This window comes from Metopolophium dirhodum, chromosome 1 (genome assembly GCF_019925205.1).
Source record: "Metopolophium dirhodum isolate CAU chromosome 1, ASM1992520v1, whole genome shotgun sequence".
Taxonomy (NCBI): domain Eukaryota; kingdom Metazoa; phylum Arthropoda; class Insecta; order Hemiptera; family Aphididae; genus Metopolophium; species Metopolophium dirhodum.
The window spans coordinates 66,482,991-66,497,392 of NC_083560.1; the positions used below are offsets into that span (position 1 = coordinate 66,482,991).

Genomic DNA, 14,402 nt, shown 5'->3' on the forward strand with positions numbered 1-14,402 from the left:
TATATAACACCACCGTACGCGCAGGCACGGCCCCCGTTGTCGCTGAGTGATTCGGCGAGGATGTAGCTGCGACGTGCGTGTGAAACGCCGATCGTAGTACGGGCTAGGCGATCTGAATTTGCTAAGTGTTTTATTTATGTTTGTTTTAATACAATAAAAGTGTTTCCGACCTGAAAACCCGAGTTAAACATTATGTTAGTCATACTTACGTTCTTACCTTTTATAGGAACAGCGCCGGGATATACGTACTATGTGTCAATGAAGTTTTATTAAACTGAATAGTGCCAAGGTATATGTAATCTTTGAGTCATTTCAACTAGATAGGAACGAACTAAGAATTGACAAACGCATACCATCGTACCTCAACGAGTTAACAGTGCCATTCTAATTAACTTTAGAGTGTCATTAACTAGAGAATACGAGGGTAAGGCGTATAGTTGATTTACCGCGTATTGTCTAATACGGGTGATACCACAGTACATAAATACTAGTTTTACCTGCGTAAAATGTAGTCTATGGTGTATTATACATCATATCTTTATTTCTATGTACAGATCTCTACAGTACGCTATGATGATGATACATCGAGAGTCTATAAGTAGCAATAATATAATATTTTAGATTAAAAATTCGTTTTGAAGTGACATTTACAGAGTAATTTTTCCACGCTTATTTATATTGGACATCCATTTAGGATATATTATTGTATAATTTCTTACTTATCAGTTATTATCATTATGGTTTAAATTGCTTCATATGTTTTTAGTATTTAAACCAATTAATTTGTGCTTTATATATACATATAGTCATATAGACACTGACGAGTATAATTTAAGAAAAATTGTTAATGTTCGATGTTAAATGTTATCGATTCCAATTTGTTTATACTGTCATTGGAAATGATCCACGAGTCTTATGAAAAATGTCCTTATCTGCCTCATTATACCGAATATTTTAGCTGTCGACTATCCTCCCACCAACGTTTATTATTTATAATTTCAAACTTGAACTATTGAACCCAGTCATTATAGTTGTATATAATAATATTTTCTGGCTTACAAAGCTCCTCAGTTCTCGACAAACCGCTGTTGGATAATTTTAAAATATACGTTCTACGTACATTATGTAGATTGACGGTAAAAAAAATAAAACTGTACATTTATAATTGCCTAAATTAATAGTGATGTGGAATAAAACTATTTAAAGTTTAAATTGAATTGGTTTATTTTTTTAAAAGATATTAATAAATAATAAAGGGATGGTGGACTCTTGTGTATCACTTAGACAATCACGTGGCCACTGAACATACACTGTATCACGCATGCGTGATAATATATAGGTAGATAAAATATCCTAGATTAAAAATATTCGACTTACCTATAGGTGGTAACTGTCTAATCCTTAAAAGAACCACCTAAAAAAGAGGGAAAAATAGGTAACCGATCTGTTGTACGGTAGGTGTCGAGTGTACCTAATTATTGAGGAATCAGTCACTTTTGTAATCTATGTATTAAATGTGAAGTCAATGAGAAATCATACACAACGTCGTCGTGACAAATTAATAGTAACAGTAGGTACCTGCTAAATATTGTGGGCGATACATTTTTTTCGATTGTTTTTCATTTTTCACTAGTGAAAATTTGTAGCAGCCCCGTGAATAACGACAGCGACCCTCGATAAAGGTCCGAGTGCAACATATGCTGCATACGCAGTCCCCGTATTTATGCATACGATTGTTGTGAAATAATTAATAACTACCTACTATGGTTTTAACAATAATTTATTAATTATTATTCATAACAACGCTTTATTAATGGTACGATACAAGTGTCAAATGATAATACGCGTGTACCTACAAAGTGTACTATTTCAAGTGTATATTTTTCAATTTTAATACAATAATATCGTCATAGTAGGTACCTAAATTATATTTTTATTACTAGGTGCACATAAATCTCCCCACCAGACTTATGACCTAAATTAATAACGGTGGCCTACAGGTATGTATAATGCGAGACACATTATAGGATTCTAATAGCTTCATCCCTGTAATGTCTTAAAAGGTTGACATATTATTATGCAATGACTACATATAATCCTAACACTTGGGAAAATAGTGAAATGCATATTGATGGTGTCTGATAGCACAAACATCCATTTTAGAATTTAACAGACTATTAAACATTTAATAGTCATCCACTCATTAAGAATCACTAACTGTAAATAATAATGTCCCATTTAATTGCATCGAGCTATTCGATTTATAAAATATGAAATATATTAACACAACAAACAAGTATACAACTAGTCATAACAATAAATTATAAATGGTTTTTTTTTTTTTATTAACGAGAATATTTATATCGAATTTATCACGCCATACAAATTATTTGTAGACTATGACCTGTGTTCACTGTTCAAGTAACAATAGGTAGAGATATTTTTATTTTTCGTTTTAAGATTAATTTATTACAAAACAACACTTTTTAATGGTTTACGTGTTTTAATTTAATCGGCTTACTAGAACAGTTTTAATTCAATTCTTAAAAGACTGTATTTATTATGTTTTCTTTAAAAAATAAACTTGTTAACTTATATAGGTTAAAACACCTATAAATTAAAATCTACTAATATTTATTTTTCACAATGAATCTACCGTTAAAAAAAATATATCTTCATTAATTTATACTTCTATACTATTTTTAATTTATTTAAAAATATGATATGGTGACATTATGGTACCTATATACCTTATAAGCTAATATAAATATATTGGTAACCGTTGCAAATTTTAGTATTTTTTCATAGAATGTTTCTTTTTCTTCAATTGGATCTTCAGTCGTTTCAGTCGTTAATTTATCGATTATTTTTAAAAGTATAACTCATTTTAATTATATTTTTTTATTTATTATTTTTATTTACAGAATAAATCCATTTACAATAGTAATATTATATTATAGTGTACAGTATAACAAAACATATGATGAATATTTAGTTTAGTGATTACATATTATTTTTTTTTTTTTTTTATTAGCTTTTAGTCAAATACTATTACAGCTCAACAATTATACGTAATATTATATAAATTATAGATTAAACATTGTACATTATATATATATATAGTAACACCGATTAAGAGTCTTGTAAGGATTCGGCACGGCGTACGCCGTAGCCAATACAATAGAGATAAAAAAGCAATTAAGTTTGTTAGAAACATACAATTTAGACATAGAATAAATGACATTACTGTTATGTTAGATAAGAAAAAATTTTTACAGAAATAGCTATGAAGATAAGGAGGTTTTGGGAATTAATGAGTGTAGGACTGAAGAGAGGAGAGTAATTAGAGGACTGATTAGAGAGTTGAGGTTAGTTATAAAGTTAGATAATAGGACGGGGAAATTATCTGTGGAAAAATCTTTGGTCCGGGTAGCTTCAGCGTATGATTTTGGTCTGGAATGAGGATTTGGCGCCGGGACTTTGGTTGTAGAAGCCTTGAAAAGTCTTGGGTTTTTTGAGCACTTATGAAGGTAGGGCAGCCCCTGTAGTTGGCGGTGTGATCCACTTGGCCATGAACCCTCAGATCTCAAAGATTTCTAAAATATTTTTATGTAACTAACGATTATCTTATGTGCATATGTATTAATTATGCATAGATTAAAATATGTACTTAATGTTATTGAGTTGATCATTGAAGCCGCAGTAAAATAATAAAAGTTTGTAATAAAACAGTTGATTCATAAATAAAAATTTTAAAAATTGAGATTATTTTAATGTAGGTACCTACCTAATTTATTGTTTAATTACTTGTTTTAACTATTTGTATTCGTATATTTTTATACTATAATCATATTATAATAATAGTTTTAGAATCGGAAAAGAATGAAAAATTAGAAATTACAATACAAATACTAAATACAAAATTAAAAAATCGTGAAAAACTTGATTCAAAAAGCAAAAAGAACATTTTATTTTTAAGACAGAAGTATAAACAACACATTGAAAGTAATTCAAAAAGAAATAATTTTTGGAGAACCATTATAATAACTAAATCTGAATTTTAACTTGATAATTGAAAAAAAAAAGGACGTACCTAGATACGAAGAAAATGAGAAATCTTTTACCCTTGGTTTATATTACCATTCACATGTTGCCTATCATTTCATGAAGAGTTTCCTTTGCTTGCCCGACGTACGATCTCTCAGAAGATGGTTGGAAGGTTTGGATATTTCTTATGGCATAAATTAAAATATATTAAATATTTTAAAACTAAAGTTTAAAACTGCTCCTATAAAAGAAAAATTGGTATCAATAATTATTGATGAGATGTCATTAAAACAATTTATTAGCTATAATTCACAAAATGATACATTTTATGGATATGAAGATCTTGGATCTGATATATTTAAAGATTTAAAAATCTTAAAACATGGCAACCAAGTGTTGATTGTGATGGTTAAGAGTTTAACATTGTCTTGAAAACAAGTACTTGGATTCTTTATTTCAAGTTATTCAGTTACAGGAGATTGACTCAAGTACATAGTAGAGTATACTGTATACTATAACCAAATTAAATGAATGTGGTCTTATTCTAAAAGTCATTATTTGCGATCAAGGATCTAATAATCCCAAAATGAGAAAATTATATAATGTAGGTAATTAAAGAAAATCCTTTTGTAACATAAAAACAATGAAAATGTATTCGTTATGCATGATTCTCCACATTTATTTAAATCAATGAAAAACAATTTTAAAAAATATACTTTTGAAAATGCAAATTAATTATATATGTAGTCTGAGAGATATAAAAGAATCTTATAAAGTTGATTGTAATAATAAACCAAGATTAGCAAACAAGTTAAAAATAAATAAATTTGGATCCACCCCCTTTTTCACCAATGCGAGTATGTCTAGCAACCCAAACTTTAAGTAATTCAGTGAGTGCTGGTATTTTGACTTTAGTATCATTTAATAAATTATCAGCTAGAGCAGTTTATACAGCTAAATTTATTAATTTTTTTTATGACTTGTTTGATGTTTTTAATAGTGTAAAATTGAATGAGCCAATTGTTCTTAAAAGACGTTTAAGAAGACTAAAAACTGGGACATTGGGAATTTTTCAAAGAAGCTTCAATATTTTTATCAAAGTTAAAAATAAACATTAAAAGAGGAAGTTTACCACCTTGTATAATAGGGCGGTAGGCAAGAAAATATTATTTGTGTACAAATGTTGTTTAAAGAATTAAATTAAAAATATGGTATTGAATACTTATATCAATGAGACACTTGACCCAAGATTGTACCGAATCTCTATTTTCTGTTCTAAGAACTAAAGGAGTAAACAACTTAACACCAGATGCATCGAAAATTCAATCCGTATGAATATGTGTAATATGCTCATTAGTCCTTCAAATAATGGAAACAGCGAAATAGATGCTTCTGAATTTTTGGACATACAAACTTCAATTATTATTTATTACACTAGATAGGTCATATAATGAATCAGAAGAAATAGATAATATTGATGATTATTATAGTTCAATGAATATTGAGTATATTTTAATGAATGATGAAACTGAAAATAGTGTGGCTTATGTAACAAGTTCGACTTGTAGTCAATTGGATCATAAACCATGTTCTGAAAAATTGGCCACAAAAAATAAGGATACATACTAATAACAAATTTGATCTTGATAATACCATATTGGTATAAAAGAATATGAGGCTGTAGTTTACTTTATCCTCTTGCCAAAATATTGGAGTTCACTAAACATGTTTCTGCACTCCTTCATGCAAACATTGAAAACCTTATTCTAAAAAAAAAAATGTAATTTAAAAAAGATCTTAAACTATAGTTTATTATTATAATAATAAGCCATGTTTGTAAAAGATACTCACTAAGTATATGCAAAGACTACAATACACAATTTTTAAACGTAAGTATTAATATTGCTATGTGAAGAAGTGCAATGATTCATTCAACCAGTAGAAATGTTTAAAAAATAAAAAGTTGAAAAAAATAGTTCATGTTTGAGTAGAATGTTTATTAAAAATGATAAATTATTCTAATGTATATAATTATTTCTTTTAAGCACTTATGTTATAATTTCACATTTTAATTTGTGTTGTATAATTATTATGAAAAAGTAAAACATATAAGTAATATTATGTTTTGAATTAAAATATTAATTAATAGGTATTAGGTACCTATAAACCTGTATAAAACCTACCTACTATAAAACGTACATTTAACATCATATTGTTTATTGTATTTGACAATAGGATTTATGAACTTATGAAGATTTGAAGTAGGTATATGCAAATATGCAAATACTATACTGTATGATCTAAAATCTAAATTATTTAATATTTCTAACAAAAAACTCCAATCGTTGTATTAATGGATGTTACAAATTAATTTGTTTTCATGAACATTTCAACGAGTAAAATAGACAACTACTTTAACAATCTCGGGGGGCAATGATAATAAATAATTCGACAGTTTTTATTTGACAGTATCCTGTACTATCGTATATAGAATTTGTAACTACTTAATAAAATATATTATAGGTGTATGATTTTATTATAATCTACATTGTTTAAAGTAGGATGGCTGGATTTTGGATTGGGCTACACAGGTCGTTATCGGAACATCAAAAAAAGGTATTAAAGTTTAAAAAACACAATGAATTTTGAAACAATAAGAACTTTTTCGTATAAGTGATGTCAAAAAAATAAAAAAGATATTGCACAGCCACAGTTCTTCTTTATATGTAGTGAAAATTTCGTTTCTTAGTTATGAGTGTTATGACTGTAACCTTCTCGGTTCTTTGCCGCGCTAAACAGTTTTTGCTATGCCGTACGTGTGTAAGACGGAGACAACAAATGCGGGTGAAACGTCCTCCTAGTATTTTTAATCAAATGATAATGATAATATGAATAAAGGATTTTTAATAGTGAATTTTAAGTGAAAAAATAAAAATTGTTAATACCACACTCATTATTATATTATGGGTACGGGATACCCATTCATCAGACCCACGTCTATACCCTAGCCTAGCTATACCTATATTACAACGTTAGCACTTAAGAGTTATCAACAATATAAAAAAATATCGTTACACAGTTTATGACACAGACACACAACTTTACCACCATCATAAATTTGTGCCATACCTTTTTTGTTTATATAATATAATATATTATACCTTATCACAATATCGCAGTATTTATTCTTTGGCTAGTGTAAAATACTAAAATGTCAAAAGCAATTTTGAAAAAGTAAACAAACTCTGGTTTATACGAGGATTTTACGCGCGCTTGATAAAACCAAATACGAACTGATTGTCACAAGAATGAAGGATGTTGCACTGCATATTGTGTATATACTATAAAATACTAACTGTAATATTTATTAATATTATACTATCGAACTAAAACTTTTGATCTGAGAACACACAAGGGTTCGAGCTTTTGTTTAATATTATACAATTTAATCATTTTCTCATACAAGTATTACGTACAATATACATACTTTGTAGGTATCATATCTATTTATCCTACCTCTACGAAGGTCTTTATATATTTTTAAGTGGTTTTTTTAAGCGGGCCATTTTTGAGGGGTCGAGTATAGGCAATATCCAATATTTATTCGCGCCGTATCCGTACCATATTTTCATTAGCGATATGGACAGTGATGGTCCGGCTAAGATGATTAGAAAAAATATACTTTAGCACTATATCAACATATCATATTATATTGTGCTATTTCTAACACATATTATTATGCGTCACCTTTTTCCAAGGTTGTTATATTTTGTTCACTTTGGAAAAAACAGATATTGTTGAAAACCGTGTTAATTTGTTTATAGCTAGTATGTAGAATGCAAAATAAACTGATTGGGTTTATAACATTGTTTGAACAACATTTATTTTAATTTTTGGTTATAAGTATTTCACCATTAGATAAAACTTAGAACAGAATTATACATAGATATTAATTATTCTTACGACTAAAACAAATAATTAAACGTTTAAACATAAAAATATCAACAAATAAAATACATCGTTAATATTTTTATGCCTTAGAAAATGTATTCCTTAAAATGTTTTACTGTTTTTCATATTTTGTCTTTATACATTTTACTTGTTTTGTTTTACGAATACTGTTAGATAATAAGTACACATTGTGCATGAGTAAAAACAAATAATAAATAAAATTTAGTAGAAAACTTCACTGCATGTTAAAAAACTGAAAATTCGAAAAAGGTGTTCTGGGAAAGTGTTGAGAGTGCACTGTGCTTGTGTGAAAGTTGGTTACTGTAATGGATGTGTTATTTTTGAATTCAATGATGATAATATTGCTTATATGAAAATCAGTTCTGAGCGGAGACTAACTTAAAAGTAGTCTAAATATTTAAAAAATATAATATTGTGTAAAGTAAATTATAATTTAAGTAATATTGGAATATTTAAATTTTCTACGATTAATATTTTTTTTAATAATAACAAAATAAAAAAAATAGTTTATACCATTTTACTTTTTTACTTACACAAAACAACACTTACATCATTGTAATACCAATACATTCATCACCCCGCTCAGAATCTAAAATGTAAGTTTGTATTTTAATTTAGGTAAACAATACGATAAGATATTATAATAATTATAAGACACGCGAACGGACGGTCGTTAAGTATATAATATGTGTAGGTATATATTTATGTATATACTCTACTTTCCGTGCAAAACAATTATTTGTCTACATAATTTTGTAATAACACGACAACGAATATATTATTATTATGACACTTGTGGGACTTGTTAGTTGTTTACACTTGTAAATTACTTTGAAAATTGATTAAAATATAATATTATAATGTTTTACCTCTTAAGTAAATTATTAAAATTTCCTATTTAAGTCCCCTAAAAAATGGATGTGTGTTCTCTTATAGCACAAAATTCAAAACTGTGAAATCTATTTTAGAATAATACATTAATTACACACTCTATAGCATTTTGTGTTTCTATGTGTATACCTATACGTCTTTATGATGTTTAATGTCCGTATGACTTAAATCTGAAGCGATAATTACGATACTGCATAGGTACCTACTGTATATTATTTGTTGAATAAATTGGTGGCAACAACGAATTTAATTGTGGTGGAGATCCTGCAGGAGATTCTGGTCCTGATCGAAAGATTCGACCAGTGATCCCTGAAACTTGGATTATTTTATTTCTGATTATATCAGGTGATCCGATATTATGCTTTTTGATACAGACTTAAGTGCAAATACTGAAGGTTGGTAACGTGCGTCTTACTGTCTTAAATCTCAATTGTTACATTTTAATATTTTATCAAATTAAAAACCCGTAATTTAGCCAAAGTGTTTAGGACGGTTTATTGATTCTACGTGTTTGTATATGTTTGAGTTTCAGCTGTTGAATGTACCAAATTATTATACAGACCTTTGAAAGCTCTGCCCGACCGCAAAAGTTAACGTACCTACAATATCGCTATACATACCACAATACGTTTATATAAATGTTAAATAAAACACAATGTATTTATTTTTGTTTTCTCTCGAGAACGCTAACAACAACAATAATAATACTAACCAATTCACCGATATCGATTTTCTTTCACGAACTATATTGTTTTAACGGAAAAATCGTGTCTCGCCGGGGGTGACCTACATGATATAATATAATACTGTAAATAATTGTTTTATTTTTTTTTTTTTTTTTTTTTTTTTTTTATTGAGTAACCCGCGGCAACATAGGCCATTGGGTGTGGGGAGGGTACTGTAGGTTTTATATTGGGTAGGTTTGGTAGGTTTTATATTGGGTAGGTTGGTACACGTGTGTGTTGTGTTTGGCAGAATTTCTAATGGGGCACCCGTAGGTTTCTGCCGTGCCCCGGGGTGGGGGGATGGCGGCACTTGTTCTCCGGACACCGTGACTTGCACGGAGAAAAATGCCGCCCAGTGGTCGAGGATCGAACTCGGACCGGCTGTGCCGAATCCGTCGCGTTATACCGCTCGGCCACCTCGTCCCCCCAATTGTTTTATTATTATATCCATTTACACAACTGTAAAACTAGTAGGTATACAGAGTATAGTAGGATAATATACCGCATGGCATATTATATTACTTTTCATACCTATATTATTATAATCTAATATATCATAGGTTTGAGTGATTACGCATCATAATAATAATATATATAATAAAAGATATGGTTTACGCATTACGTATGGCTTAGCAAGTAGGAACATTATAACAATATAATATCTAGTTAATAATATTATTATTAAACGAACAGTCTCGTTCGTTGTTTCTATACGCGTCGTGTGTGTATATAAAATACTATATAGTCGAATATAATCTCATATCTAATCGAAAAACGTGGTTTCTCAACGAGAGGCTTCCTCGTCTGAATAATCATAATTCGTGTACGTACCTAATCGAGTTTTTGCATTACTGGCAGTTGAACGATGTGTACATGCATATGGTAATGTACCCGGTATCCGGTATCAACTAAATTTGTGAATGTAATCCGACAAATTAGAATAGTTCACCGGTAGATTATGAATATTAAATTATGATATTATATACGATGATGCAAATTAACAGGAACCTACTATATTATGGCGGCGTTTTAATTGTATTTAAAATCATGTAGGTACGTTGCTAAAATGTATAAGAAATGGTAAAATTTAAGTGATATTTTGACCTAACACGTTTTAAGACTTAACAAGTTCTGTAAAGTTGTAGGTACAGGTAATGTCCTTAAAACAGTCAAACTTATTTACAGAATATGGTATAAAATAGGTACTAAAATAGCAAACCAATAGGAAGCCAAAAGTATGTGAAACTTTGATTATTATTTTTTAGGTACGTATATTAATTATAATAAATAGGTAATAGGCATAAATTTGTGAAAAGCATAGCCACAAAAATTAAAAAATTAATCTGGACCTTGTCGGTAAACTGTAAATGCCACCTTAGTAAAGTGTAATTAAATATTATCGATAGTGAATTTTAGATATGTATAATATTTGAAATACAAAAGAATAAATACTTTACCTATAAATTACAAGTATTTATTAACTTCATTTTTGATTTTGAGCTGAGCAAACACCGTACGACGGATTTTATAATCTTGTGTTTTTTCTCTGTAAGTATCTGGAAACAGTGAAACACTGATTTTAAATTTAAATAAAAATTTATGACATTTTAAAAATTTAATTATTCTATACGTAGTAGAATTTTAAAAATATTTTGAGTCTATTTAAGTTACTTTTCAGATTAAGAGTTGAGCAATGAATGTATTGGTTTTACCAGGGATAAAAAACGTTTTTTAAACAAAAAAAAAACTGTAAAACGATAGCAAAAATTCCAAAAACAGAAAAAATATAATAACGAAATCAAAAACGAAAACGAAAACAAATAATAGTAATACTATTATACAATTATAGTTTATACCAGGAGAACATTTTTAATATTTTTTTATTTGTGTCTGTGTACACGTTACGTAGTCAAAATAACGCTTCGATTTTCAACTTCAGTATCTTTTTCGATGGGAAAGAGAATCTAGTTGGTGCATTGAGGAGGTCCCATATTCCTAATAGTGATCAAAAGCGCCGAGAAAAACAAAACAAAAATTATGAAAAACAAGGAATTTTTAAGCAAAATCGGTTTTCATCAAAATCGATTTTGGTTTTTGGTGTAACTCTAAGACAAATGACCGTAGGTATATACCTGACATTTTCACTGGTTGTTTATATTAGAATTTTCTATACACGAATTCATTATGCCTACACTAATATAATATTATACATTTTAATAAATCAGAAACTGCTTGTTCGAATTTTAATACACAAACTTTTCACAAAATTAATCCAGCAAAAATGGTTGGTTCTGATTGAAAAATTATGGTTTTTATCATTGCAGGTCGCAGGATAGGTACATAACTCTAATTATTGGAAAATATGGTTTTTATTATATGTAACTAGGTACTTAAAAATTCCAAAATTCATAAAGCATGTGAAAAAATAGTCATGCTTAATGAATCACCTTATGTAAAAACACAAAGTATAGTAATTAGTAGGCAGAATGTTTACACCTTTTCATAGGATATACCCCTTAAAGTTACGTCATTTAGTTATGAGTTAAGTGATATATTATAAATATTTAGCCCAGATATAAATATTACATTATTTATCACAAACTGTACTTTTAATCTGAGATTATACCATCACAAAATAAAGTTTGGCCCCATTAATATTTCCTATATTACGCCCATCATGGATATATAATATATTATATAGGTACCACATGACACACGTATATTATACAGTGTGAAATTTTTTGGATTTTATCATAATATATTCTTATCGGTGCTAGTATGCTACACACCCATACATTTTTTGTGAAAACCGCATTGAAATCACATCCGACGAGTCGTATTGACTATCCGTTCCAGTTAAGAACACATTTTATTTTAAATAATACCTCACCGTATAGTCCTTCTTCATTTAAGACATATACCTTGCGTTGCAACTTCCATAAATTAATATAATTTATATCATAGTATTTTTAATAATAATAGGTTGGTACCTACTTTATACTTGATGTCTTCGTGATTAGTTGTTTTTCACTTTATCGTATTCTAAGAAACGTAGAAATTTGAAATTGTATTCTAGTAATTTGAAAACAATATGCTCTTTAAATAATTGTACGTATTAATTGTTAATAAGTTTTATCGTTTAGGACGAAAACAATAAAAAAAACCAAGTGCCATATTATGGCCTATAATACTGTTCAGTGTTCACATTGTATATTTGTATAAACAGTATTACCTGTGCACTCTAGCGGATTGTACCAACAAATTCGGACTATCCTTTTTTCGCTCCTACCAGCTCCTACCGCTCCTACCGCCTTTGGTGCCCTCGCTCTAGTGTAAATCAATCCAGCTTGCGCATAACACTATACATAGAATAATATAGGCAATACATATTTATAAATATATTCCAATATACCTGGTCTATACCTGGTCACAACACTTTGGGATATTGTGTCACGGGCTAAATTATGCAAGTGCACGCACAACGTATCAAATTACGCTCAAAATATTCAAATTTAAACATTTAGTTTTTATAAATTAACCGAATAATCATCAACATTTTGAAATGTCGCTCCTATAGTTAAATAATATAAGTTGTGGCCTGGTGTGGCATGGTGGTTGGTCTCAGTCACTAACGTGTTCAGAGGTCAAGCATCGACTGGTGTCACAATAGCTCTCGGATGGGTGACCACCCGGGTTATTAGTGACAAATCCTCGCCACATAAAGGTACACGTACCCTCCCCACAGTAATAACCGACTAAAAATAACCTAAGGACTAATGACCTCAGATGTCAAAGCCTTAACTAAACAACAACAAAAAAAATATATATATATATATAAGTCAGGGTTAAAATGTCAAATAATACAATTACGTAGATTACACTAATAAAATTAGTAATGGCATTAAAAAAAATCGGAATATTTTTATGATATTGCCATCGTTACATTTCTTACAGAGATGTTTTAATTTTAATTTTATTTTATTTTTGAATAACGCAGTGGTCCAATGGTACCCAGTAAACGCTGTGCAATTTTTATTTCGTCTGCTACATTTTTGCAATAAAGTCCAGATAGTTGGATTTTTGTGATTACTGATTAATATAAAACCATATAATATTAAACCAATTTTATTGGTATTAGTGCATGCATGTGTGTATGTGCGCGTTGATCCATGAGCTGAGCTTGGTGAACTTTGATATATATGTTTAATTTTATTAGCTTTTGACAAAAAGTTAATACAGCTCAAAAATGTTAATTACTTGTATTTATATTATATTATTATTATTATTATTATAGGTTTATTAATCTATGTTTATGGTTTGGATATTTTTTATTTATTTATATATTTTCATCAAATACACTGATAATTGATTACGCACGTAAGGCAAACAGTAAAGATAAAAGAATATCAGAATACCTACATTGTAACAACTATGTACAAAACAGTCAGTGTTGTAAAAAATACTTTTAAAGAGTATTTATAATAGCACCCAAAAACTATGAATAGTTATAAATAGTATAATATAGTATAAACAATCTTCAACTACAAATATAAAAAAATACAAAATTCTATTAAGTTCTGATATAAATTGTTGTAATCAAAAATTTGTTTATTGCATTTTAAAAACATGATTCGTTCAATAATCAAAATGCTGATCAGTCATGTTAGTTCTTTTTTAGTGATAGTTCAATAGCTACACCATAACAATGAACTTTTCTCTAGAGAGAGTTATGTATTAGTTTAAATATATTTGTATTTGCCATTTGGA

The 14,402-nt window shown here is 28.8% G+C and overlaps 1 long non-coding RNA gene across 1 annotated transcript in view; it reads right to left on the reverse strand.

Annotated features, from left to right (window-relative positions):
- Nucleotides 1-2,733: 2,733 nt before the first annotated feature.
- The window catches only part of LOC132934704 (uncharacterized), a 47,464-nt gene continuing 35,795 nt past the window's right edge, over nucleotides 2,734-14,402 (reverse strand). Inside the window, exons 2-5 of the long non-coding RNA XR_009663063.1 lie at nucleotides 11,093-11,191; nucleotides 5,674-5,813; nucleotides 4,141-4,288; nucleotides 2,734-3,596 (exon numbers count right to left, since the gene is read on the reverse strand). This is a non-coding gene — a long non-coding RNA (uncharacterized LOC132934704). The remainder of the gene's footprint in view (nucleotides 3,597-4,140; nucleotides 4,289-5,673; nucleotides 5,814-11,092; nucleotides 11,192-14,402) is intronic.